General features: G+C 42.4%; 1 protein-coding gene and 1 long non-coding RNA gene across 9 annotated transcripts in view; one reads left to right on the forward strand and one right to left on the reverse strand.

Annotated features, from left to right (window-relative positions):
- The window catches only part of CDC42BPA (CDC42 binding protein kinase alpha), a 181808-nt gene extending 180706 nt beyond the window's left edge, over positions 1–1102 (reverse strand). For 3 of the 8 annotated variants that reach the window (XM_021537009.3, XM_021537008.3, XM_021537007.3), the window contains exon 1: positions 593–1098. The gene's annotated coding sequence lies outside the window, so the exon portion shown is untranslated. Of the gene's footprint in view, positions 1–592 lie in introns of all 8 variants that reach the window. The other 5 variants (XM_021537014.3, XM_021537013.3, XM_031504271.2 and 2 more) reach the window with 4 other exon arrangements.
- LOC110473975 (uncharacterized) lies at positions 846–22060 on the forward strand. Its single transcript, XR_002466012.3, has 3 exons — positions 846–951; positions 1887–3390; positions 22017–22060. It is a non-coding gene; the product is annotated as an uncharacterized LOC110473975 (long non-coding RNA).
- Positions 22061–24802: the final 2742 nt, after the last annotated feature.

Genomic DNA, 24802 nt, shown 5'->3' on the forward strand with positions numbered 1-24802 from the left:
GGTGTTCCCAGCCTAAACTAAACCCTTGCAGTTTCAGACACACACATACAGTGTGGATATCTGTGTATTCATGACATTTAAGAGAAGAAAATAGTTATCCTAAAAAAAATTAACAGGCTTAGTAAGAAGTGGGGCAAAAACATATATGGGCATTCCTGATGCTTTAACAATAATAATTGCACTCAAATTCAACCGAGACTGCCTGACACCGATTTCACCGTGAGTGCATAGGCACACGCAGTTAAGTATTTAAGAAGGTCTTCTCCTTCATTCCCAATGCAGATCATGCAGCGCGATCCTGCGAGGAGCCCCGCCGCAGCACCACGGGCTAACAGCCCCTTTGGTTCCGCTTCCCAGGACGGATGGGAAGGGGAAAACAGATGTATTTACGTATTTATATAAGCGAAAGGCAGCAGAATCGAGGGCGCACACCGGCGGGGAGGGAGGGATGAGGGGCCGCGCAGCCCCGCCGCCCCCCCCGGCCCCGGCAGCGCCTCCGCGGCCACCGCGGGGTGGGGCGCAGCCCCCCCTCCTCAGGGCGCAGCCACGTCCTGCCCCGGGCAGCCTTTCCCGTCCTCCTCCTCCTTCTTACCGAGTCTCCTTTTAAGGCTTTTCAGTGATTCAAAAAAACTAAAGTCTTCATTGTCGCCCCCTTCTCCTCCGCTGCGCTAAGGGGCGGCGGGCGGGACGCGCGCCCCGACACACCGGCAAAAGCGCTCCGAGCCCTGTCAAATCCTTCCCATGGCTGCGGCGGCGGCGGCTGCTGCGGAGACGGCGCCCTCCTCCTCCTCCACCCGGTGCGCGTCCTGAGGCGGAGGGAAAGCGCCGGCGTCTCCGCTCCGGCCGCACGCTGCGGGCCGGGAGGCCCCGACGACGGCGGCGGTGGCTTCACTCCCGGCGGCGCGATGGTGTCCCGGCTTCGCCCCCCCGGGCAAAGGGCATCCTCGGGCGGTGCGTGTGCGGGTGTGTGTGTCTCTCTGTGTGTGTGTGCGTGCGCGGGGCGGCGGGGAGGGGTAGCGGCGGCGCCCTCCCTCCCCGGCTCGCTCCCTCCCTCCCTCCGCTTCCGCGCCCTCCTCTCCCCCGCCGCTCCCTCCTTCCTTCCCTCCTCCCTCCTTCCTTCCCTCCCTCCTTCCCTCCCGCGGTCACACGCGGCAGCCGCCGCCGCCGAACCCGCTGCAGCCCAACATGGCGGCCGCGGCGGGGGGGAGCCGCCGCCGAGCGCCGCCGCAGCGCGGGGAGCCGAGCCCGGGGCCGCCGCTACTGCTGGGATTGAGGGGAGGAGGGGATGCTGCAGCAGGGAATGCAGGGATACGGGCGGACCCAGGGATGCGGGAGGGAGAGAGGGCGGGCGCGGCGAGGCCGCAGCGCAGCTCCCCGCGGGCTGCGGCCGACCCGGCTGGGCTATCCCGGGCGGACCCGCCCGTCCGGCCGGGGATCCCTCAGGGCCTTGCCCCGAGCCGAGGGGAGCAGCCGACGCCGCTGCCCGCCGCGGTTCCGCTCGCCGCCCCCTCAGCAATAAGGCTTTTGATTAAAAATCGCGGCCTGGTTATGGAGGGCTGGCAGGGGGAGCAGCGCCTGCCTGCTCTTCCAAGGGGATCTGCCGAGCTCCAGGGGCGAGCCGGGACTCCGGCTGCCTCACACTTCGCTGTTAAAACGTGACAGAAAATGCGTCGGCTCTTGGCGGTTCTGTCCCCGCTAGCGAAGTGCCTCCCCTCATCGAGGAGCCACCAGAGTACACGCCGGGGAAACAAGCTCCTTTTGCGGGCATTTCAAACCCATATCGTTTAAGAGAGCTGGAGGATATCCTTGTTGATCAACGTGTTTTAAGGCGGTATAGACTCAACTGCAGAAGCGCATCCGAGGATTTTGTGCTGATGTCTTTGCAGGGCCGCCTGTGGGGTGGAAAATGGCAGCTGCCCACCAGCACAGCGCGGCAGTTCTGGCCGGAGGTGTGAGGGATGCGCTGGGATGCTCGGGGGATTGAATGTCATCTCTAAGACAACGTGTCACTTCAATTGTCTTTCCTCAGAAGCCAGGTGAAAGGGAGGAAGGCCATACCACCCTCAAAGGTCACTGGCTGTAGGTGAACTTCAAGCATTCTCCTGAAGCCCACCAAGGTCTGCATCTTCTGGAGCTCAAGGGAAGGAAGAAACTCAGGCATCTGCTTCCTCAGTTCAGTAACCAACAGATGACCCTCAACTGGGTTTTGCCATACCAAGCATCTATATAACACTTTTTTTTTTAAACTGGCCTTTTTACCAGCTAATATAAGACATCTACAGTCTTACATACACAGTAAAATGTACTACACAATATGATTAAAGTCCCATATGTTTGTTCAGAATCACTCAGCTGTATGTAAAGTCACTGGTGCAAAGCTAGAGAGGACAGTGGCTCCCACCCTATGTGTGCAGAATGACAGAGGAGACTTTTGGCAAATGAAGAAATGTGCAGAGAACTTAATTCTAAAAGCTTTTTGTGCAAAAACCCTCCAAGAAATGTTAGAAACCACTACAACTGTAAGTGATGGGTAGAAGATAGGATTAAACTGAGGATTAAACTAATAAGGAAAGGGTTTCCTTCCTGTACTGAGGGACACCCTTGGTATGACGAGAGCCCTGTGCCAGTGTTTGGGGTACTGCTGGTCCTTGGCTGCTAGTCACAGCAGTGCTTGTGTGGAAGGAGCCTGCTCCACAGCCGTGGCACACAGGCAGTTTTACAGTGAGAGTAAGGCATTTCCTGCTGGCTCTCTGCTGAACTTGTGGAAATTGGGATTGAAGCTGGGGGTGGGGGATGCCTGATGACAGCAATAAAAATAAATCGCTACTGCAGGGGTAGGTGGCTCAGATCAGATAGCACTTCCTATAGGGGTTGGAGACACATCATCCAAGTTCATCCCTAGCATAGATTAACCATTAATAGGGTTGCAGAGGAAAAATGGAGAGGATTAAGAGTTAAAGGGATGTCAACTCCTTGGACTTTGGAACTGAAGAACCAATGCCAGAGGTATGATGGGTGTGGATATTTCACTTATTTACTCAGGTTACTGTGTTTCCCTTAGTCAATTATAAATTCCTTCCTTGTTTTAATTGCAAAACAAGTGTTTGCAAACAAGGGATGAATACCCAGCAAAGGCAATCACTTTCCCTATATTTCTGGTTTTAAAACTGAATCCTTGTTAATTTCCACATCAAGTTAGTTTCTTTAATGTTCTTTTCAGCCTGAGTGAGGCTTCTAGTAAAACCATGTTGAACACAAAACCCAGGAAATTTTTGTTCTCTCCTTGTTTAATAGCCTATCCAGAAATAAAAAAAGTCATCTGCGTAACAACTGGTGATACACCCACTGGGCTGTAGTCAGGTGTCATGCCACAGAAGCTGTGAGGAACAGGTAATACCAATAATGACTGGTGACACATTTATTTGCTGGGAACTACCTATGTACCAGATGAGTAATTCCCACACTACACCTGTGGGATGGAAAAATATTTTCTCTGCCGTATAAGAAAGACTTTAGTCCAGAATATTTAGAAAGCCAACAAAATAATGTGATGTAACAGGCAGAAATTCCTCATCTCTCATACATTTGGTCACTAAGACACCCTGTCCTAAAAATATACCCAAGTTGTGCAAACATACCCCAGTATCTTTCATCATTATCATGTGTTTGTTTCACTCTGTTCTTGTTTTAATAATATCACAATAATATTTTTATTTTATTGCTTAGCTTTATAAATGTTTACAGTACTTAAAACAAAACTAACAATAACCAGGAATTTACATCTTACAGTAAGTAAAGCAAGCTGATAGCAGCAGAGGGAATAGCATGGAATGAGTAGGATACGGTTGAAACAATATAGTTTTATATATTAACAACATATATTTGAGTCTTTCAATAGTTACTGTTGGTACAATAGAGAAAACAGCCTTTTCAGGGAAAAAGGTTTTGTTTTGGTGAAGTATTGTAGATACCTGGTTTTGGTGTGCAAATAATTTCTAAAGTCAAGAGACATCCCCATGCTTCATTCAGCAGGTGAATAATGCAGGTGAATACTACAAAATTTTGCATCCAGGCTTTTCTGTTCTCCAAAACTTCACTTTGTAGACATGTGTTGTTTGTACTGATACAGCATTTCATCTCCTGAGCAAAATTTTGTACTATTCTGCAAAAACAATGCTGGCACCCAATTTAGAGGGTGTGTTTATAGACATGGGATGGTACTATTTGAAAAGGGATCCTACAGCTGTTGCCTGAACTGTAGTAATAATTTAGGTTATTGGCAGAGATTGCAGGTAGCTGCAGATGGAGCACACAGTAGTTGCACTCTAGGAGGACGCTGAAGACCAGCATGTGTGAATCGAACAACGCTTGTTCTGTAATCTGTTTCACTGTAGTTTCACATAAATCTTGCTGCTGGAGCAAACTTAATCCTAGTGAACAGAGAGATCTCTTCACAGAAACTGATGGCTGTTGCAGAACTTTAATTAGTCTCAATACCTATAATAATGCATTTAGTAACAAGTTTTTAAAGACTTGTAAATCTACTTTCCCTAATTTGTTCTCTCTCTAACTGCCTTGCTAAGACCTATTTCTCCTGTGAGGTCTACAGAAAAGTCCAACTACAAGCATTAAATGGTACCTCACAGAATTGATGCTTAATATTTACCTAATCCAAAACAATGATCATAAATGTGTATGTATATGTAGGCATTGTAAATATGGAATTATCTTTCTCTTCCCTCATGCTTCTTTTATTGGTCTTTGGAGTCTTATTTATAGTCTTAACGATTTTCTGTGAGTGGCTAAACAGAATAATTTTACCTCAGAGAGAAATTGCATCATGCTGATCTCACTACACTGGATCTGTACTGGCTTCATCCCCCTGGTTTTAGTCTTCATTTAAAACCAATGAGAATGTGGCCACCACTAGCATACAATTTTCTGTGAAGCAGGTTTGACCCTGCTGAAGTGTCCAGGGGTGCTCTGCTCTGAACAGAAACAAGATAGCCTCTGTGATTAAAGAAGAGGAGAGGAAGTAATGGAATTACATTTATAACTGTGTGAAATTGCTATAATTTGAATCCTGCTTTTATGATGCAGACTAGGAACTGACCAAAGTCAAGTCTCATTCTGACCTCCAAATAGGACCCTGTGTTTGCACTCTGACAATGCTGTTTCACCTCTTAATATGTTGTTTTCTTCCTAGGAAAGTGGGGCCAAGGCTGCCAAAGCTCTTAGGCTGCTGTAAACCTTAATTAATGTCAGTGTAGCAGGCTGAGATTCTTTTCTTATTTTTCTTTCTTCAGTTACATAAATCTAAGACTGTTATTTTATTTTTTTCTCTTGTTTTTGTAGTCTGCAGTTGTCTGCAACCTTTCAAGTCTTCAGTCCCTCCAAAATCTGGTTATTTCCTGTGGATTTCTCTATCTCTGTTGATGTTTTATTCTTCTGTGTCCAGAATCTGTTACCTGTGTTATGCCATCTTCAAAAGTTAAACTCTCCTCAAGATAATTCACTCCCTTAAATGAAGATACTTAATGACATAGAAAGGTCATTAAATAACTTTGTCAGGTTAAGTGGCTTCTTAAACAGAAGAGTTCTGACAAAGACCACATATTTGTTTGTGAAATTGGATGGATGCAAATTTCTGCCACTGCCACACAAAGTACAGATAATCCATTGATTCAAAAGGAAGGTGGATGCATTTAAATTGTCTCACTGATACCTATACAAAGCTAGTGTTGCTCAACTTAAAACAACAATAACTTGGCATGAGAGCTGCTTCTAAACCTACTCTCTTTGCAGTGGTACATAGTTTCTATTGATTATAATCAAAGCTTTCAATGTCTGTTGCTCTTGAACGAGTACCTCTTCTGCTGGTGAACATTCAGTGCTGTATTATGGACTTTGTTTTGTTAAAAGGGTGTGCTTAGAGATTAATTCATGAGGATCTCACTGTGAAAGTGATCTTTAAAAAAGAGCTGCTACTGTCATGTAAGTAACATTGATGGAAGGGATGAGGAGTGAAGAAACGTGACTAAGAGAACTTAAGAGATCACTTAAGAGATTGGGTGAGGAAACAGGATGAAGTGAGGAAGAATGGGATAAATGAAAGAGGGAGGGAACATGATGACTAATTTGGAAATCATATGGAAGGAAGAGTGGTTTAGAAAGGGGAAGTCAAGGGCCAGGAGTTTGGCAAGAAAGAGGGAGGGGGGAAAATACTTACTTGTAAAACTCAGCAAATTCTGTACTTAAAAGAAAACAAGGCCAGAAAGAGCCTAATTTGGAATGTGAACACAGGGTGGATGAAGCTGGATTAACTTTATGTCAGAGAAAGGCTTAGAGTGTCTAACTTATTACAAAGAGAGTGCAAGAGATCACACAGTGATCTCAATTTCCCCAAGGTTGTAGAATTTTCAGATTAGAGGTCTGACCAATTCAGTTGTTGTTTTAATGTGCTGTTTTGGTCTATTTGAATTTTAATGAAAGAATACAGATTTTTTTATATTGCTTTTTTTTAACTTAAGAATTGCAGAAATAGCATCAAAGGTCTAAAATACATATTTTATTGGGAGAATAGATACAGACAATGACAGCAGATGCAATTCAGATAGAAGTCTGTTTTAATTAAAGAGACACTTTCATCATGGTCTGCAGATTGAAATCACAATATTGTGGCTTATCAACAGTTGACATTTTGAGTTTGTTTGCTAAATTTTATTTGGAAGCAGAGGCAGTAAGCCCCACCTTTGCCTTCACAGGTTAAATTTGCAATCAATCATCACATTTTAAGTAGGTGATGGCACTAGCACAGGTCACAATTACTAGAAACCAGCACTTCTATTGTTCGCACATTTTGCAGATTGATTCTTTCTGCAATGAAAACTAACAGAAAAAAATGAGGTGCTCTGTAAAATTTGAGACGTTTGTGTAAAACACTTGTTGTAAGTAAATACCTCTTGTCACTAAGCACGTAACTTCAGGTCATCTCCCAAAGAAAATCTTGAAATCATGGAACCATGGAATGGTTGGGGTGGAAGGACCTGAAATATCATCAAGTTCCAACCCCTCTGCCATGGGCACCTTCCACCACATTGCTCAAAGTCCCATCCAGTCTGATCTTGAACACTTCAGGGATCCACAGCTCTGTGCAACCTGTGCCAGTGCCTCACCACTTTCATAGTGAAGAATTTCTTTCTAACATCTAATCTAACCAGTTTAAAATGTTATGTAGTGTTCAGTAATGATCCCACTCAAGCCACTGCCAAAAAAAGCCTCCTTGATCTCAGCAAGAGTGTAAGTGAACTCATAATTCCTTCTGAAACAAACAAAACTGTTTGGGCTTAGCTTTATGAAAACTAAGAGTGGTTTATATCTTTGCACGATGTCAACCATTTTTCTTTGTAAAATGTCACTGCACAAATTAAGATATTTAATTATATGGAAAGGTTAGAAGTGTGATTACAAGTGGTTTTTGAGGTAGAGAAAGGCAAATATTTGTACTAGTTTAATCAAAAAGTGTGAACATAACACTGGCTCAGATTCTCGTATGTGGATAGCACTGGGAGTAATTGTCCTTGTGGGAGGAGGTGCTGGCCAGTGGTACAGCTTTGTTTTGCTGATAGTGCTCCGTCGGTGAATGGAACCTCCCTGAGAGAGGTGAGAGCAGATCTGCTGGCAGGAGTGCTCCCTACCTGCATCCATGCAGGAGGGTGAGCTTAATCATGCATCACTTTGTCACTGTTTCAAGTAACCCAGCTCACCTCGGCTGAAATAAGCTGGGCTTTGCTTAGGCCTCCCTTAGGCATCAAAAGGAGGGGCAACCTTCAGCATGTGGGCAAAGACAAGCACCAGAGGTTGGTCATGGACAATAACATCTCCCACTGGAGCAAACACAGGAAAAGGACATTGCTCTAGAGCCACAGCCATTCAGGGGACAAGTTTATGTGACAGTGAGTTTTTCTTAAGGCAGGAATGTTTAATGTTTAATTTTTCTTAAAGCAGGAATGGTTTGATTCAACTCAATCAATTAATCAAAGTGAAGACAAGGACTAAAAGTACTCATTAAAAGCAAATATTTTCAATCAGAGTAAGTTTTAGCAACTCGTAACTTGAAAGTAATTTGGCTGGTTTCCTCAGTTTTTGCAAAAGTGACTAAAATAGACCTGGCAAGCTTCAGACTCCAGCAGCTTTCCAAGCCAAAGTTATGATGAAGGTATGGAAAGAGGGTGCTATAACAGAAGCTAGCTTCAGCCTTAACCACGGAGATGTCACTGCCTCCCCTTAACATCCCAAACTATGCCAAAACACACTGTAGGTGAATTAAAATCATTAAATGAAATGGAATGTTTCTAAAACTTCAGTCAAGTAATGTCATAAAAAACATTAATCATAATACAGCTTTTCTTCCCCAGTTAGCTCAGAACACAAACAAGTTCCATGGGTGGTGCATCAGAAGGAAACAAGGTCCAGATCATCACCTGTAGACCAGCATTTGCTGCCATCACTTTCTTGGCTTCCTCCTGAAGGGCAGGATTTCATTTTGGAGGCCATGAAAATTGGGTTTCCAATTTTCCAATGGAAATTGGTAATGAAAAAATATTTTTGAAGATAGTTATGCAATCTTAAAAAATTACGCTGGCAGTTACCAGCTGTTCTTTTGGCTTTCCCAACAAAGTGAAGATTTTCTTCCTTGACTGAATAATGAGGGAAGTGGCAAGTGGATGTATAATTAACTTCCAGCTATGGCTAGCACAGCTCTACACAGCATCAATCCTACAGTCACTAATCTCACTGCTGTCTCCTACAGGAGGAGAAAATGAGCTGGGCAGAGGTCTCTGAACCTCATCCTCCCTCTGGTCAGGGACACTGACAGATCCAGAGTTCAGAGCCACAGGATACTCAATTTATTGCTCCAGTTTGATTCAAGGCCTTTCCTAAGACTTAATTCCCTCACCCTGCAGTAAAAGTGATAATAATGAAAAGGTCTATGATTCACAGTTGAAGCACTGTATCTTGCTTAAGTTAAACAAGTACCTAAGTGCTCTGCTGAACTGTGGCCAAGGGTGGATTACTGAGAGAGCTGGGCAGCCTTCCCATCTCCAGCCAGTTCACCAAGTAGTCTCAGGCTAATCATGGAGTATTCAGGGGCTTAGTTTCCTGCACATGTTTATCATAGGGTATCTATTCTGACTGGTAAAGATAAGGAGATAATGAGTGAACATGAAAAAACTTCAGAACATGGAAGAGGGAAAGTGCTGTGGAGAAAAGAGCTTTCTGCGTACTGGATATACATTGCATGTTACATTCTCCCTATGACTTTTCTTTAGTTTCTGGACTCTCTTCAGGGTTCATGAAAAAATATCAGGCAGCTTATTAACAGGGAGCCCACTTCCACTTGAAATGGCAAGAAAGTAGTTTGAATCCCACCAGAACCAGTGGAAGAAGATCCAGCACTGCATGCAACCAGCATTCCAGAGCAGCTCAAGCTGTGTTGCCTTCCAGCAGCCTCACCATCCTGGCAGCACTGGCCTGCTGTAGGATGTGAATCTTTGTTCAGGCTGTTGCCTTCATGCCATACAGCAACCTGAAAAGTCAATGTAGCCCTCTTTGGAATGGCTTATTAAAAGGGAAATGGAACAACATCTTTGTCAGTCGGTGCCTGACCTGCACTGGGAGAGTTTCTTCTGATCAGATATGGAGCTTTTAAGGCTGTTTTGCATTTCTCTGATTCCTACCTGGCAGAAAATGGCTAGAGAAAGGGCAGAATTGTTACTGTGGAGAGCTTTTTATTGATATGGGAGAGGCCTGGTTACCACATAATAGTTTGCAAGAACAGACTTTCCTTTTAACACTTTTTTCTACTTGGAAATTTATATTTAGTTTTGCAAAGTTAGAGCAAAATAGCTTAGCATATTGAATTGCAAGAGACCTATCCTGAGTACATATGTTTACTGTATCTTTTGATACAGAGGAAATCAGTATTAAAAAAATCTTTACTAAGAATGGATTGTGCCAGAATACTAGTTTTGTAGCATAACAAACAGCCAGGAAAATACAAGCATGCTAATCCATCCTGTGCAAGCTAAGAACTGAGGTAGGGTACTCTCCATTAACAACTGCTACCTGATGTTATAAACACAATTGTGGAGATTTTAGTGCCATGTTACAGCATAAAGTGTGAAACAAGAAAACATTGATGCTACTTTTGGGGATTTTGACCTACGGTTCTGAAAGAGATTAAGCTCTTTTTTCTTCATAATAAGTGGCCATCTTTTGTTTATCCATAGATAAAGCAGCACTGTAGCATACTTCTGCTTCTGTGACCAACTCAAAACCTTTTTGCAGGCATTTTCTGATTTCCAAGCTCTACAGATTTAGAACCAAAAAAGACAAGAGCAGTGAGTATCAGCAATATTTTCTTTTCCTGTTATACACACATGGGTCAGTCCAGAAGGAATTAGCACAAACCAAAAGAACTGTTTTTGCTCAGGTCCCCTTTCTGTAATGATAGAATTTCCAAATTCTAATCTCATCCCCAATTTTGATTCAATTGGGCAAATACTATGACAGAAAGAGCAATCCCAAAAGATAAGTATGATATTTAAGACATAACTCAGTTGCAGGAAAAATCCACAACACTACAAATGCAGGCAGTGCCCACTAAAGGCATTGTTCAGCTAGGATGGAGGTTGATCCTGGAGCTAATGAAAAAGGGTATGATTCATCCCTTACAGAAACAACACTAAAATTTTTTGTCAAATGATAAAAAACTTTTATGCGTGAATTACATCAAAGTGGACACTCCATCAAAAGCATAAGGTCTGTTGCTTAGAGAGAGAGAATACATAGTGTGTAATTACAATATCACTGAAGACTACAGCTTATGTGTTTAGGTATGTCAGCTGTCCAGCTGCACTTAAGTATCTTTCAGTATATCCATTACATTTACATAGGATATATGTCAATTAATATGTCCTTAACTCATACCTATTTCTGTATGCAGAGATGCAGAATGCATGTATATGCATGTATACATCCATAGGTATGATATAAGCACATATTCATTCAGAGCATTTTAATATAGTTAAAAAACACTGTGCCAAAAATGTACACCATCTGTTTTCAATCAAAATAGCCTGTTTCAGAGGAAGGGAGTGTTGTCTGGTGATCAGAGCGGGGGAACTAAAGAGTCAGGACTCATGGATTCCATTCCTGAATCTGCCAGGACTTGGCTGCACGGTTTTGACAAGATCTGTGACTCCTGTATACCCTGGTTTCCTCATTTGCAAAACGGAGCAGTATCTACTCCTAGAATGTTGCAGTGGAAAACCTAATTAGTATACACTTGGAAAAATACAGAAGTTCTTGTTATGTCATCATGGTATGTTTGAAGAGTGAAACTTAGTTGAAAAATACAATACAGGATTTGTTTTAGAGACATACATGGCAGCTGAGTGTATAATTACAGCTATTTGTACACACTTAGCTTGCCTAATTTTTGAATGATAGTACCTGTAATAAAATTAATGGGGGGAAAATGGTGCTCAACACTTTATGAACCCTGCCAGTCCAGTAAAAGTTTTCACACTCTATTGAACAGGGTTTCCATAGTGACAGCTGTACACCAGTGAGTGAAATATGTGCTGTACCTAATTTTCATCCTGAAATAGGAAAATACAAGTGGGTATTGGGATTTTCTGGTAAGTTCCATGCAGAGAAAGCCTAGCTCCACTGAAAACAATTGCAATACTCCTATTAACATAATTAGGACAAGATTTCACCGCATCCACTTCCTTAGCTTGAGTACATCCCTTTCAGGAATACAGCAGGGACTGAAATGCCCATCCCACAGTGTTTCCTCTTGGGCATGCTGGCACTGTGGCACAGGACATTGTCCTTCCTGTGCTCGGTGGGCGCCGCAGGGTTGGCCCTAGGTGGGTTTGGTAGGAGTGTGCCAAGTGTCACAGCAGGCAGAACACTGAGGGTACTCTGTGCTCCTGTTCTCCCACCATCCTCACCTGGCAACCCTCACACTCCTTTGCTTCCCCCATAATGTGCACATCTGTGGGGTCTTAAGGCTGTGCCTTGCCTCTGGAGAGAGAGATCAGAGGCATTTTCCATTGGGATGAGAAATGCCATAGAGCAAATTCAACAAATGCAGCAGCTGCATAGTGTTGGAGAGGAAAAGGAGCAGTGTGTGTATGTCAGGGTTTGCCTGGCTGCCAGTACCAAAAGTGGCAGTGAGAGAAATAAATCATGTGTGCTGAATGCTGCTTATGAATGCTGCAAACTGAGGCATTCAAGTATGTGCTAAGTATTGGATGTAAATATTAAATTCTTTCAACATCTGCATCTTTGTCACAGAGAAAAATGGGCTGAGCTTGTTTAGTTTGGATGTTTTTGACAGCTGCTGTTCCCCAGGTTGCACCTTGTATCTCAAGAGTGCTGTTGCTTAAGGGCAGCTTCAGAAGGACATTTAGGATCTTACCATACACATACCTAAAATGAGCCAGTTGTTCATCCAAGTGAGCTGGTACAGCGATGACGTGATAAAGCAAGAAAAAGACAAGGCAATACGAATCTCACAGCTATTAAGTGGATTTACAGGTTTGTTACTCAAAGAAATACTTCTACCCAAATGAATGAGGACAATGTGTAACATAAGGTTACATTGGAGACATGAAGCAGTTAATTCAAGCACCAGTTTTGGAGAATTGTATCTCTATGTCTGAGATCTTAAAAGCTATCATTGTTCTGTCTGTATCTGTAAACATATCTGATCTTTGGTTCCCACCTGCTACATTTTAAAGAAAGGGTGTATTCATGTAATGCCCAGGAAATGCTTTGTAAATCCAGCTTTCAAGCCTCTTTCAAGCCTATGGAGAGTTTCCATCATATATATGTGCCACCCTCATTTTCAGCTGCCTTTAGTCAGAACATTGAAGATAACAAACTTGCTAACCAGGATAAACTCTTCAGTTGTTGAACTTTTGTAAAATGAGATTCCTCTCTAAAGGAGGTACGATTACCAGCCAAATGGGACAGCAGCTTCTAATTTCAGCTACCAGTGACACAAAGAAGCAACCAGAATGGAGTAGGGAAGTAGGGTAGGGCCTGGTGGGAGAGGACCAAGGATCTAAGTTCTGCCTTTTCTTTATGATAGCCTGTACCTGGAGGGGAGAGGGGGAGATAAATCTCTCATGTACAATAAATAAGAGCAGTTAATTCCATCAATTCATGCAGTAGGTTCATACAAATGCTCCAGAGGCTGCTCTTTTGCACAGACTTATATTTTGGGAAGAGAGAGGTTTTGCTTTTATGGCCCATTTGTTTTTCTGTATCTCCACTGTGACTTCTAGCAGGGAGGCATGAAATAAGGGGGTACTGCCAAATGAGTATCAGCCAGTTCTGGGGCCAGGGCCAAGAGGCAGTGATAGGGAGCTCATGAAGAGTGCTGCCTCTTGGCATGCCCCACATGGAGGGCAATGGATTCCTGGGTCTGACCTTGAACAGTCAGGGAGAGAATGAGGAGGCTGAGCCAGGCAGCCCAGCTCCCTGCAGAGGCCACAGCCCTGGTGCAGAGCAAGGCCTGCTGTAGGTTAGCAGTCACTTCCACTGAACCAGGGCAAACAGAGTCTGGCTTGGCTTGGAAGGCCTGCTGGGTTGCCTTGTTTTTGAGGACACTTGTCTGACCCAAATAACAAGGGTTTTGCACATTGCCAAATGCACTGGACATGTCAACAAATGCATAAAAGTGTTTGGTTTACCACCAGACTGAAAAAATATTTAGAATCTAAAAGACAATAAACTGCATCATTTTTTCCCTTGTCGTGCCAAAGAGTATGACTTTTAAATTATGTATCACTTCCTAAACACAAAAATTGTTCTGCAGTCTGTTGGCAATGCTGTTCTCAGGAATTTATAAGTGAAAAAAACCCACTTTATTTTGTTTTGTAATATCTTTTCACTATATTCAGGGTTTATTCCTGATAGTGCCAAAAAGAGCCTCATGACTTCAGTTCATGCAGACTTCTCCTCAGAGGAGGAAAAGTGACAAGAATAACTTACTTAAATTCTTTATTCATATAAGATAGATGCAGTTTGTCAATGACTTTTCGACTGTGGAATTCTGCAGGTGTTCAAAGCTGTAAGGCAACATTACCAGCATATGAGTTGAGATGGATGACAGAATAGGAGATGCTCTTTAATGTTTTACATATAAATACTCCACACTGCCATTGCCATTCTTAGGTGGATGCTACACAGTGCAATGGTCTGACATAGCTAACAGTTGTTGTGTCATTGTTTGGAACACGAGGTCATCACAATGCACCACAATAATTTCTTCTCAGGGATTTAATTGAGCTAGTATACATTGATCTTTTTTTTTCCCAGTTTCTGCTGCTTTCTGTGTCAAGCTCTTCTTCACACATACAGTGCAAAACCAGGCCTTGAAGTGAGCAATGTCTGGTGCTACAGCAAAAAGTAGTATATGTGGTTTGAGTCTCATGTGGGAATCAATATCCAGCTCCTGCTTTTGTTTTCCATCCATTCCTCATTTTTGGGGCTGTGGCAAAATACAGCTCAGGTGAGACAGAGGAGGATGGGGGCTTCTCTATGTCAGACATGAAACTTCTGCTGTTATTACAAAGAAAATGGAACAATCTGCAATGAGAGTGCCGGCGCACTCCAAACCACAGCCCTCCTAGGCTTCTTCCAAGTCTGATGGGGATCCAGATGCAAAGGAACTTTTCCAAAAAAACAGACCTTGGCTCTCAATGTTGCATGCTGCATAGAATTATGGACTTTCTGAAATTTTTTCTTTGAGAACATTTGTTTTCCCGATGGTGTTACTTCATGGACTGTATTTACTTTTTCCATTTTGTTCATAGTTACCAGTGTGTCTATTTTCATAGTCATGCTCTAGAAACAGAAGTTCCTTTCCCTCGCTCCACTAATCCTTGTAACCCTCACCAAAGGTAGGGGCAGAAGCCAAAGCTTAACACCTAATTTGGATAATGATTCCTGCCCACCACATCCCTCCTCCCACATGACTCTCCTCGTTATTACATTACTTATACAGAGTGAAGTGCTAACGGGTTCTTTCTAAATGCTTTGAAAAACACCGTCATGAAAGAAGCCAAGTAAGAAAACAGAAAGTTTGGCGCCAGTAACGGAACACAAAACCTTTTACCTTCGCCCATGGGTTTGAATATAACCCAGCTCAGTAACAGCCCAAGTTGCTAACATGTCAGGGTCATGTGGTAGCCTGAAATAGTCCAAGTTCTTAGTCCATGTTATCAGCTTTGGGACACAGAACCCTGGACTCCATGCATGGTCTTGAACATAATCCAGCTCTGTTCTTACTTCAGGGTAATGTGGTTGGCTGTCTAGAAAGAGTCTGTGCTTGTAGCCCATTTTCCAGCAGAATAGCTTCCCCATCAAAGAAACAGTCAGGACAAGTAGCTGCCCTGTCACATTGGCCATCCAGGTGGCAGGGAATGGTGAAGGGTCGGAGTACTTTAAGAAAACAGTTCCATCTTTTCGAGGCACAGGAATTAAGCTGCATGCAGCACCAAGAAGTACAGCAGCACCCCTGGAGTTAGTAAGAAGATTGGGACACATGAACAGCACTTCCAGGAGATCCTGGCATTTGAAAAACTATGTTCCTTAAATGCTTTTTCTGTGGAAAATAATAGGAGGAATTTTTCAATATCCTCATCTTCTCTAAAGAAGCTGACTTCCAGAATCTGTATTAGAGTTGTTACCCAACAAGCTGCTGTCTCCATCTATGACTAATGCTGCTGCACAGCACAAGTGTACCCATTAGACAAGGCTGCTCTGGAGTGTCTTTGCATCTGTATTGCTGGGAACTCCTGCAGAAATGTAGATTCAGATGTGTGTCTAAACACAGAGGAATCCCAGGGCAGAGCAGAGAGGCAACCCCAGTTCTCCACAGTGCATCATAGTAGTCTGGGAGCCCCCTGGCCCAAACAATACCAGTGCTGAGGATGCTCAAGGTCTCACAAAAAGGGCTTCAAACCAATGTGAAACACATCTCAAGCTTGGTTTTCAGAGTATTAGATTCACTTTATTTTGTGCTTCCATCAAGAGCTATCTGTCAATAACAGATCTTTCTAGTCTAAGAATGTTGCAGTTGTTTGTCAGCTTTACACAGCTTTTCTTTTTCATAACCATTTTATTTGGCAATGTAGCACAGGCCTTTCCCAAAGAGTTTTATTGGAGAAAGAGTTCATACCAGCATATTTGCCCCATTTGCAGCTGTTTTACCTTTGCCTAGAGCCAGAACCAAAGCAGTGCAAGGGAAGGAAATGTTACTATGAGTTGCATTTTAGCAGCCTTGGATGATGTCTTTCTCTTTCAAGGAGCAGATACATAAAGATGTATCTGAATGTCCTGCCTCCTGCATTTAGAGACCGTGTCCCTTACAAACCAATTCTCAGTCTCCTGTAGATTCTGTGGTATTCCTATGAAGTGTCTCTTTTGGTCATGGGAGAGCCCTAGTAAAGTCTTTATTTTGACCAGCTTTGCCACGGCTTGCTGTCTGTGAATGCGCAGCCCAGTTTGGTTGAAATTGTCTGCTGGATTAAAAGTGGATGTCCAAGCAAGGCACTTAGTCTTATTTCCCTTGTTCCCTTTACTGTAGACACTAAACCCAGGATGAGGCTGTAGTATTTTTCTTCAAAAGGACAGAACTTGGTTTCATCTTCGTGCCCCATATAATGTATGTAGAGCAGCTCAGGAGCAACTCCAATTAAACTAAATGTTTCCTCTACAGAATGATCCATTTGTGACAGTAATTTATCAGTATTAACATTTAGAATTTATTTCCAGAACCCATGGTTTAAAGTATGATTAATCTTCAACATGATTAGAATAATTGCTTGTAACATTTTAACTGACTTTGCCAGGTGACAAGAAATTTGTGATTACCATCAGAGTTTCAAAATGCACTCACTTACTGTTTCTACAAGTCCAAAACAAATAATAAATGGAAAATGTCAGCACTAACATCTATCAGCACAGAAATTATCTTTAACAATGTCATTAGTTATGCCTTTAAACTTTTTCAGGAGATCTGGAAGCAGGGCTATTTATCACACGTGGAGTCCACATTTGCAAGATCTCTCAATATTAGAACCCTAGAAAGTAGTTGCTCTGCTGCATTTGAGGTTATGGCTCTGAGAGTTCAATCTTTTTTTATTTTGCAAAGTCTTTGGACTTTATATGTTCCTTTCCACCTCTCCTTATGCACTGCATCCCTGAGCAAGTTATTATTAAAGTCTCCTAAAGCAGGATGTTCACATGGGACTGATTTGGAAACCATATTTAGAGCATATTATCTTAATTCTTTATCAGCTTTCATGGGCAAGAGCTTGAGACATTTTTCTGTACTAGTTCTTTGAAAGCACAAATCTTGCTAGTCCTGAATTCTTACTGTCTTTGGTGTAATTGTAGCCTTCAACTCTTATGCTATCAGTGAAGTGAGATTTTTCTTCCACCCTCTTGAGCTTCACAGAAGATAAAATCCCAGTCCTTTTTCATGTTAAGCCCTTGTACTGTTGTATTCTGCAGAACTGGGGGCAGAGGACCTTGGATTGTGGATCCTCTGTGGTCCCCTTTGACTTCACTGAGTTGACATAATCCACAGCGTCTGCTGCTCTGTCTTGGGCAGTACTTTGATCAGCACATTTGCAGAGATAGGTGAATTTTGGTTTGACATCTTGCTGGTCTCTGCTGGACTTTCAAAACAGTGTATGAGTCATAAACTATTCCCTCTAAGGTAAGACTCACAGGTCTGGGAGCTATAAAAGAATCCTGTTGGTTTTAAAGGACAGAATTTTTCTTTCATTCTCTCTTCCCTTCCAAACACTCTCTCTGTTTATTTTTCATTCTGTCCTAAACCTTCTTTGTTTATATCCTACATTTTGTAAATTTCTTTCTTCTCCTTCATCTAACTGCTCTTTTACTCCACACCATTTCTCTGGACAAGGCGAGCAAGATCTGGAAAGAATCAGACATTTACACTGATAATGTTCCAGCCGGATTAGCAAATGTTTGGAAAAGACCTCATGCTTTGGGCACCAACTTCTGTCTGATTGGGGTAAAACACTTAAATGACTGGGGTTATTGCTGGATAGAGGCTTTTTTCCTTTATGGTATCTGGTGCTAGTTATTATCAAAGACAGATTGTTGGACTATGTGGACTGACACTAGGTTAGTCCAATCTGGCAGTTCTCATCCCCTGTGCAAATGTGAATCCAGACACATTTCAGTCTAGGATGGGTGTTCTTTTTGATGCATACAGGATAAATAATGAGGTATACTCAGCAAAATTAACAGGCTGCAAGCATGAACTGGTGATCTCTATTCACTGCCCTTGTTACTTGCTGAACTGAATCCCCAGTTCCACTGAAAAAGAATGAGCCACAGAGCTTTCCACATGTTTTAAAATATGTGTATTCATAAGCAACAAAGACTTAGCAGAATGCTTCAGTCATCTGGGTTGAGACACAAGGCAGGGTTAAATTTAAAGCCCAGACAATACACTTGCAGCTAACTTTTTGACCTCATTCTATACATGGGTTTTCTCCATTGCAGAATCTGTGTCATCAGGCTGAGAATGCCAATACACTTTTTAGATGGGGAGTTGATCCCTTAGGCACTTATCTAGCTGAACTGGAATAATTGCTTCCTTTCCTCTTGTATTGCTTCAAGGCATTTTTATATGTTGTATCTTAGTATTTCTGTTGACCAGAGCAGGAAGCCATACAGCAAGTTGCAGCCAGATTTCAGGGACTAAGCTGATTAACTCTGGTGAAGCTCTAATGCAAATCCCATCCCATTTAATTCCTCAGCTCGCCTCCACACTGCATGGTATTCCATCCACAGACACAGTCCCACATTACCAAGTGACACAACACCACCAGCAGCCTCACATAAATCTTGCAGAGCTTGGGGCTGCCAGTCACACTGCACGGTTTTGAGGTGAAATTTCCATCTTAGCACAAGGGCCAAACAAATGACACGTGGTGTTCAAGTCACTCAGAGCTTTGCAGAGCAAAAAAGGTTCATGTTTTGCAAAAGGGAACTTTAGTGTGGGTGGTTTCTTGGTCTGCTGAAGTGTGCTTATTGTATTGACTGGATAATGAATTAATAAGTGTTGTAATATCAAATGTGTACATGTTTATTTACATTTATAGGTACACATGTGTAGCTACAGAAGTGTGCTCCAGTGTAAAACCTGGTCTGATGATACTGGTCAGAATAAAATCAAACTGCTAGAGAGATAGAAATAATGGGGATTTCTACTGTTTCCAGGGATGATAATCCTTTTCCTGCAAAGACCTAAGATGGCAGTTAGCTGCTAACACAGTAAGGAGTAAAACATGACAGAAAAAAACCCTTCTGCTGACATCTCTACATCCACATCAATATAAATTAAATGAGAGTTTAGCTTCAAACTGTTAAAAGGTTGTTAGACCCATGTTTAACAAAAATGCTGATGTTATAGTCTGATTTTGACAAGGTTCAGGTTAATACCAGCCGGCTGAATTCCACAGCCATTGACACACCTCTGGGAGCTGCATATTCACAGACAGAGGCGGTTTGACCTCATCCAATTTATACATTTGATCTAACGCACTGGAGACCATCTAAAAATAGAGTTCTGGAGGGGAGGATGGATAATGCTTCTGAGCCACAGACCAACAAACGCAGCTCTCCTTCTTCGAGTCTCTTTTCTCTCTGTATGAAGCTTTAGCACGAACTCTCTTACAGTAAAAAAAATTGCTTTTATCACAGATCCTCTCAGAATAGATAAGTTCACTCTTAATAAGTCCAAAAGAAAATTTGTCAGCCCTTCATGAATGACCAGATGTTGGGAAAATGATGGTGTGTCATTTCCCTGAACAAACATTCTTGGCATTTATGCATTTCCTCCCATATCTCTTTAAAAAATGATTCTGTGTAAATTTAGTGCTGACAAAACTGAAGGCCTGGGAGAAAATGGATTACTCACTCATTTGGTAATTTTACTTGGTCAAGGCATGGAATTTTTGTTTTCTGGAAAATTTGACACTGAAATATTACTCTTCCTTCCGATTCAGAATATTAAAGCATAAGAATTTCCATTAAGCAGAAAATCCAAAATGGCATTTAGAAATCCTTTTATTTGAAAATTTCAAGGTATAGTCTTTCTTTCACAATATTTTTAGTTTTTATTACACGATGTGACCACTGATGGAAATTTGCTTTTAGACCAAGTGCCACTCCCATGTACTGGGTTAGGAAAGTTCAGATTGTTCATTCAGTGCAAAAGAGGATGCAGCACTTTAGTATTGAAAATGCGTTTTTTTAAGAAATGTGTTGAAATAGCACACTTCACTTATTCACAATCATATGAAATCCTTTGGTTATATGCTAAACTGCCAGTGATAATGAGTCATTTACACTAGCATAACTATTGAAATTAAATAATTTTAAACCCCCTTATTTTTAATATAAAATTTTAAAAATGTCAAAACAGACTTCCTTTTACTGCATTTCCCTAAAAATCCAGGTGCAATCAATTGCACTTCCCATGTAACAATATAGTGGCTCAGAAAGTACTTTTACAATTAGAAACAGTTACTTGGAATGTCTGTTTCAACAAATAGGTCAGGTAGTTGTTATCCCTGTATTTCTAGAATTCTGTCAGTGTCCAAACAGATGGTTGGTGATTATGAAGGTTTATGTGTATTTAGTGTTTTCATTAATATAATTCCCATACAATTATCTGCAAGATTTCTTCTCTCAGTATTGGTATTTTATCGATAATTTCCACAGTGATATAAACCAATTAATTTACATGGATGATTGACTTCAGTAAATGAAATCCCAGTTGTCTCATTCCATTCTTCATGTATACAACAGAGATACTGAAACATTGTCTATGAAATGAAAAATATTAAGTGATTCACCTATATTGCACAATGATTGAACAAAATAACTCCCTGGGAATCAATGTATCATTACCCTCTTTTGGAATGTCAGTAATTTTCCTCTCTGGGTTGTGAGCCTGATTTGAAGAGGAGACAGAGCAGCAAAACCTGTGCGGCTCTGCTGATTCAGTAATTTACTGGCAGAACCATCAGTTGTAAAGAGAATTACTCTGTCTTCACTGAAGGAGCCATAACACAGTGGCAAAAAGGAAGCAGAGCCAAGAGGGCAACTGATCAGCATGGCTGTTTTTCATGTGTGGGGGAATTTCTCTGCCATGTGATTTTGCACACTGTGTAACTTTACAAAGTCTTATGTCAGAGAGAGCCCCAGCTCATGAATCCACAACTGCCTCTAGTAAGTACTGTCATAAAAGAAAAGTGATAGTTAATAGACTACATTTTGTCCTCTGTTAAAAGTCACTAACTACACTGGGGTTTCCACTGATAAAACCAAGGCTCCTGCATCTTTGCCAGGATTTAAAATATTCTCATGTATTTATGGTATCGATCTGGATTTATTTTCATTTATGAAATTGATTTGAAAGAATACATTGGAGTAGAGCGTTCATCCTTCATCTGAAGCTGAATCAGAAATAGTTGTGTGCTGACTACATCTCAGAAATCCTTCATGCCATTGTACCAGTACCCTGCACTCATGCAAGGCACGTGCTTGATGTGGGTCAATGGCTGGCAGGGGAGCGTGGCCATCCAGGTGCCATCCCGATGCCATGTGGCGCGTTTGGGCAAGGAACTTACCACCTTTGGTGTACCATTTGTGCATCTTTGAAATAGGATTTCTTTTCTTGTATAAGGGTATACTGATGTGTGGATGAGAGAGAATGTAACCAAACAAACTTCCAGAAGTCTCTGTACTGGAACGCTGTACTTTTCATCCTGAGCTCAGCAGTTGAACTGAGTCCAGACAAAAGCACTGCTGAAATACCACATTCGCATCGCTTTCTACTCTGCGCTTAAAACATTGTTTTTTTCCATCCTCTTTCCATGCAGGCATTTCTTCCAGTGTGGTACCTGCCGGCAAACTCCCATCATCGGTGTATTTCCTGGCCATCTGCGATGATCCGTTTGCCCACTGCAGCTTCCCAGGCACTTGCACAGCGGCCCTTACCGTAAGTCTAAAGCGATGCTGCCCTCTCCTGTTCACACTTGACCCGAATGATCTGCTTCCAGGCAAAGGGTGCACGGTGTCTTTGTGACCACCTCGAGCTAAAGAGTAGCCAGGGAAAAAGGTCCACAGTTTAACTGTGCTTTTATCGGTCTTTTACAATCTGTATGGATAGCACACTATGGAAATGTTCTTGGAAATTCTATTCCTTGCAATTCTTTTCCTTGGAAATTTTCCCTTCCTAACATTCCTTTTCTCTCTCTTTTCTCATCCCTCCCTTATATTCTTTGTTTACAATTTATTTTACTTTTTTTCAATCCACCTGCTCCTTAATATCTTCTTCCCCCTGGACACTTTCTAAACACACTATTCCTCTAGACCCAGTTAAAATAATGCAGGTTCTAATTGCAACAAGCAGTTCTTTAAAAATCAGAGGAGACAGTCAAAGCCCGGTTCCATTATTTGGTCCCTGAGATAAGAGTTTGACACAATAATTGTGCTAGCTCAGCAGCTCCCCAGAATATCCCATCAGGGAGCTAAACTCCTCTTCAGGGGAAAGGGCAAACATGACAGCAGTGAGGTCTGAAGCGACAAAATAATAATAATAATTTAGTTTTTCTATTGTTCTTGTTACCACCCCTCCTGCTCAATGAGTTAAAATATTCACACAGCTCCTTTTAGGAGCAATGCCTTTAACACTCATCCAAGCCATTATTAAATGCATATATAGTTCCCTCATCCTGAAACCAGATTTTCCAAACCATGGGCTGTGGGGGAAATTCAAAAGGACCACTGGAGGGCTAGAGAAAAAAAAAACAAAAAAAAAAACCAACCAAACAAACAAAAAAAAAAAACCAACAAAAAAAAACCACCCCCAAAAAAACCTTATTGTTAATGTAATTGTTTAATTTATTATTGATTTAATATCAAAAGAAAACATAATTTTATTTCTATTGTTCTTTTCTGTAAGTTTCATGCTGACAGTATTTAATTTTTCCCAGAGGAAAGGCAATTGAGAGGAAAGGCAATTGAGAAGTGGCTATACATACTGACTTCAAGCAGTTATACTAATCAGCCTTTAAATGCTGGCTGCAACTCAGTCCCTCCACTACCAGGGAGAGTTCTGTGCGCTCCTCCTCTAATTACGGCCAATTCTCTCTCCTCTGCCCTGGAGGACGCTGAACTGCTCCTGCCATGGAAAGGTAATTAGCTATTTCCTGCCTGGGGACAGTCGAATGGAGACGGATGAGCTCAAAACCCTTAAGTGTGCTTAGCACCGAGCACTGCTGTTCTACTCCTTGAACATGCCCAGCTCTTAGTGCCGCTGGATTAATCGCTCTCGGGGTCTGCTTGTCGCCGCCCCTCTGGCACCGAGTGTGCCCAGGGACAGGCTCTGCAGGCAGGCTCCTCGTGTCCTCAGGTGGGGAGCTCGGTGCTGCCAAGTGTTCAACATCTCCGCACAAGAGCTGAGGGGTGTCAGTTCACTGGGCTGAGAGTGTCAGCGCCTTGCAAACGCTGGATTTATGTGTCCTGACGTCTGTGCTCCCGCCGCACCCTGGGAGCACAGACCTATTTAAATGAGGGGGTTTGCTCTTGTCTCTCATCCAGCTCTTTGGAGGAACACAGTCTTCCATGTATTGTTCCACACCAATAGCTGCTGGATTCTGTTCCTTTAAAACTAGCGTGTATTTTGATAAAATTCCTTCAGAATATCCCTGTTTCCTTTTCCTCTGTATTCACAAGTACCCCCAAAATCTCACACTCTTCTGCCTGCTTAACAAAGAACTCAGATTTGCTTCCTGAGCTATGCACAGACATATCTTAAAGTGTCTTGCCAACTCATCTTTCATTCACCTGGAAGCCATATAACAAGGTAGGCTGCCTTGAAGTACTCACTGTCATCTGTCAGCTCTCAAGGTGTTCATCAGGCTCACAGCACCCACATCATTTGCAATCTTCATTTGAGGCACGCCTGCAAGGTCCTGTGATGTTCTGTGATGGAAAACTTTTTGCTTACATCTGGAATCATTGTTCTTCAGTCTCAGATGGGGGTGAGGGGAAACCTTTATAAGGGAAAAAGGACAATGAAGAAAGATGTTAAGGCAGCTAGTTGGTCAATGAGTCACAGCTACTAAAAATTTGGCAGCAGCTGCAAAGCAGCCAAATGTAACCAGCTCTAAAAGTCCCACAGTATGTCTCTTGCTCATTCACTCACATATGCAAACACACAGAGTTTAGACAAGCAATTCCCTGCTCCTCATGCTCTTGAGATGAACTTGTAAGCAACTTGGGCATGGGGTTTAATTTCTACAGGAAGTATTTATTTTGCTTTCCTTTGCCGATTTTCTAACCTCCATCACTCTGATGGAGGTTTCTGATGGTGTCTCAGGATCTGACTTGCAGCCTGCTGAACTCAGTGTGAGTCTCTCCTTGATGCTCAGTGGAGAGACCACAGATCAAGCCCTTAGCAATCAGTTTGGGCCACATGTCCTGATGACTAAGAAGGTAGATGCTGACAGTGTAGAACAATAGCAGAGGAGGCATAAAAGGGGACTGATTGACTGTCTGATGCTGTATTTTGGCTGCTAATGTTGATTGTGGCCTCTGGTTGGTTTATCATACAATTACTGCTGACATGGCAACGACTTTGAAAAGAAGCTAAGAACTTGAA

This window comes from Lonchura striata, chromosome 3, assembly GCF_046129695.1.
Source record: "Lonchura striata isolate bLonStr1 chromosome 3, bLonStr1.mat, whole genome shotgun sequence".
Classification (NCBI taxonomy): Eukaryota; Metazoa; Chordata; class Aves; order Passeriformes; family Estrildidae; genus Lonchura; species Lonchura striata.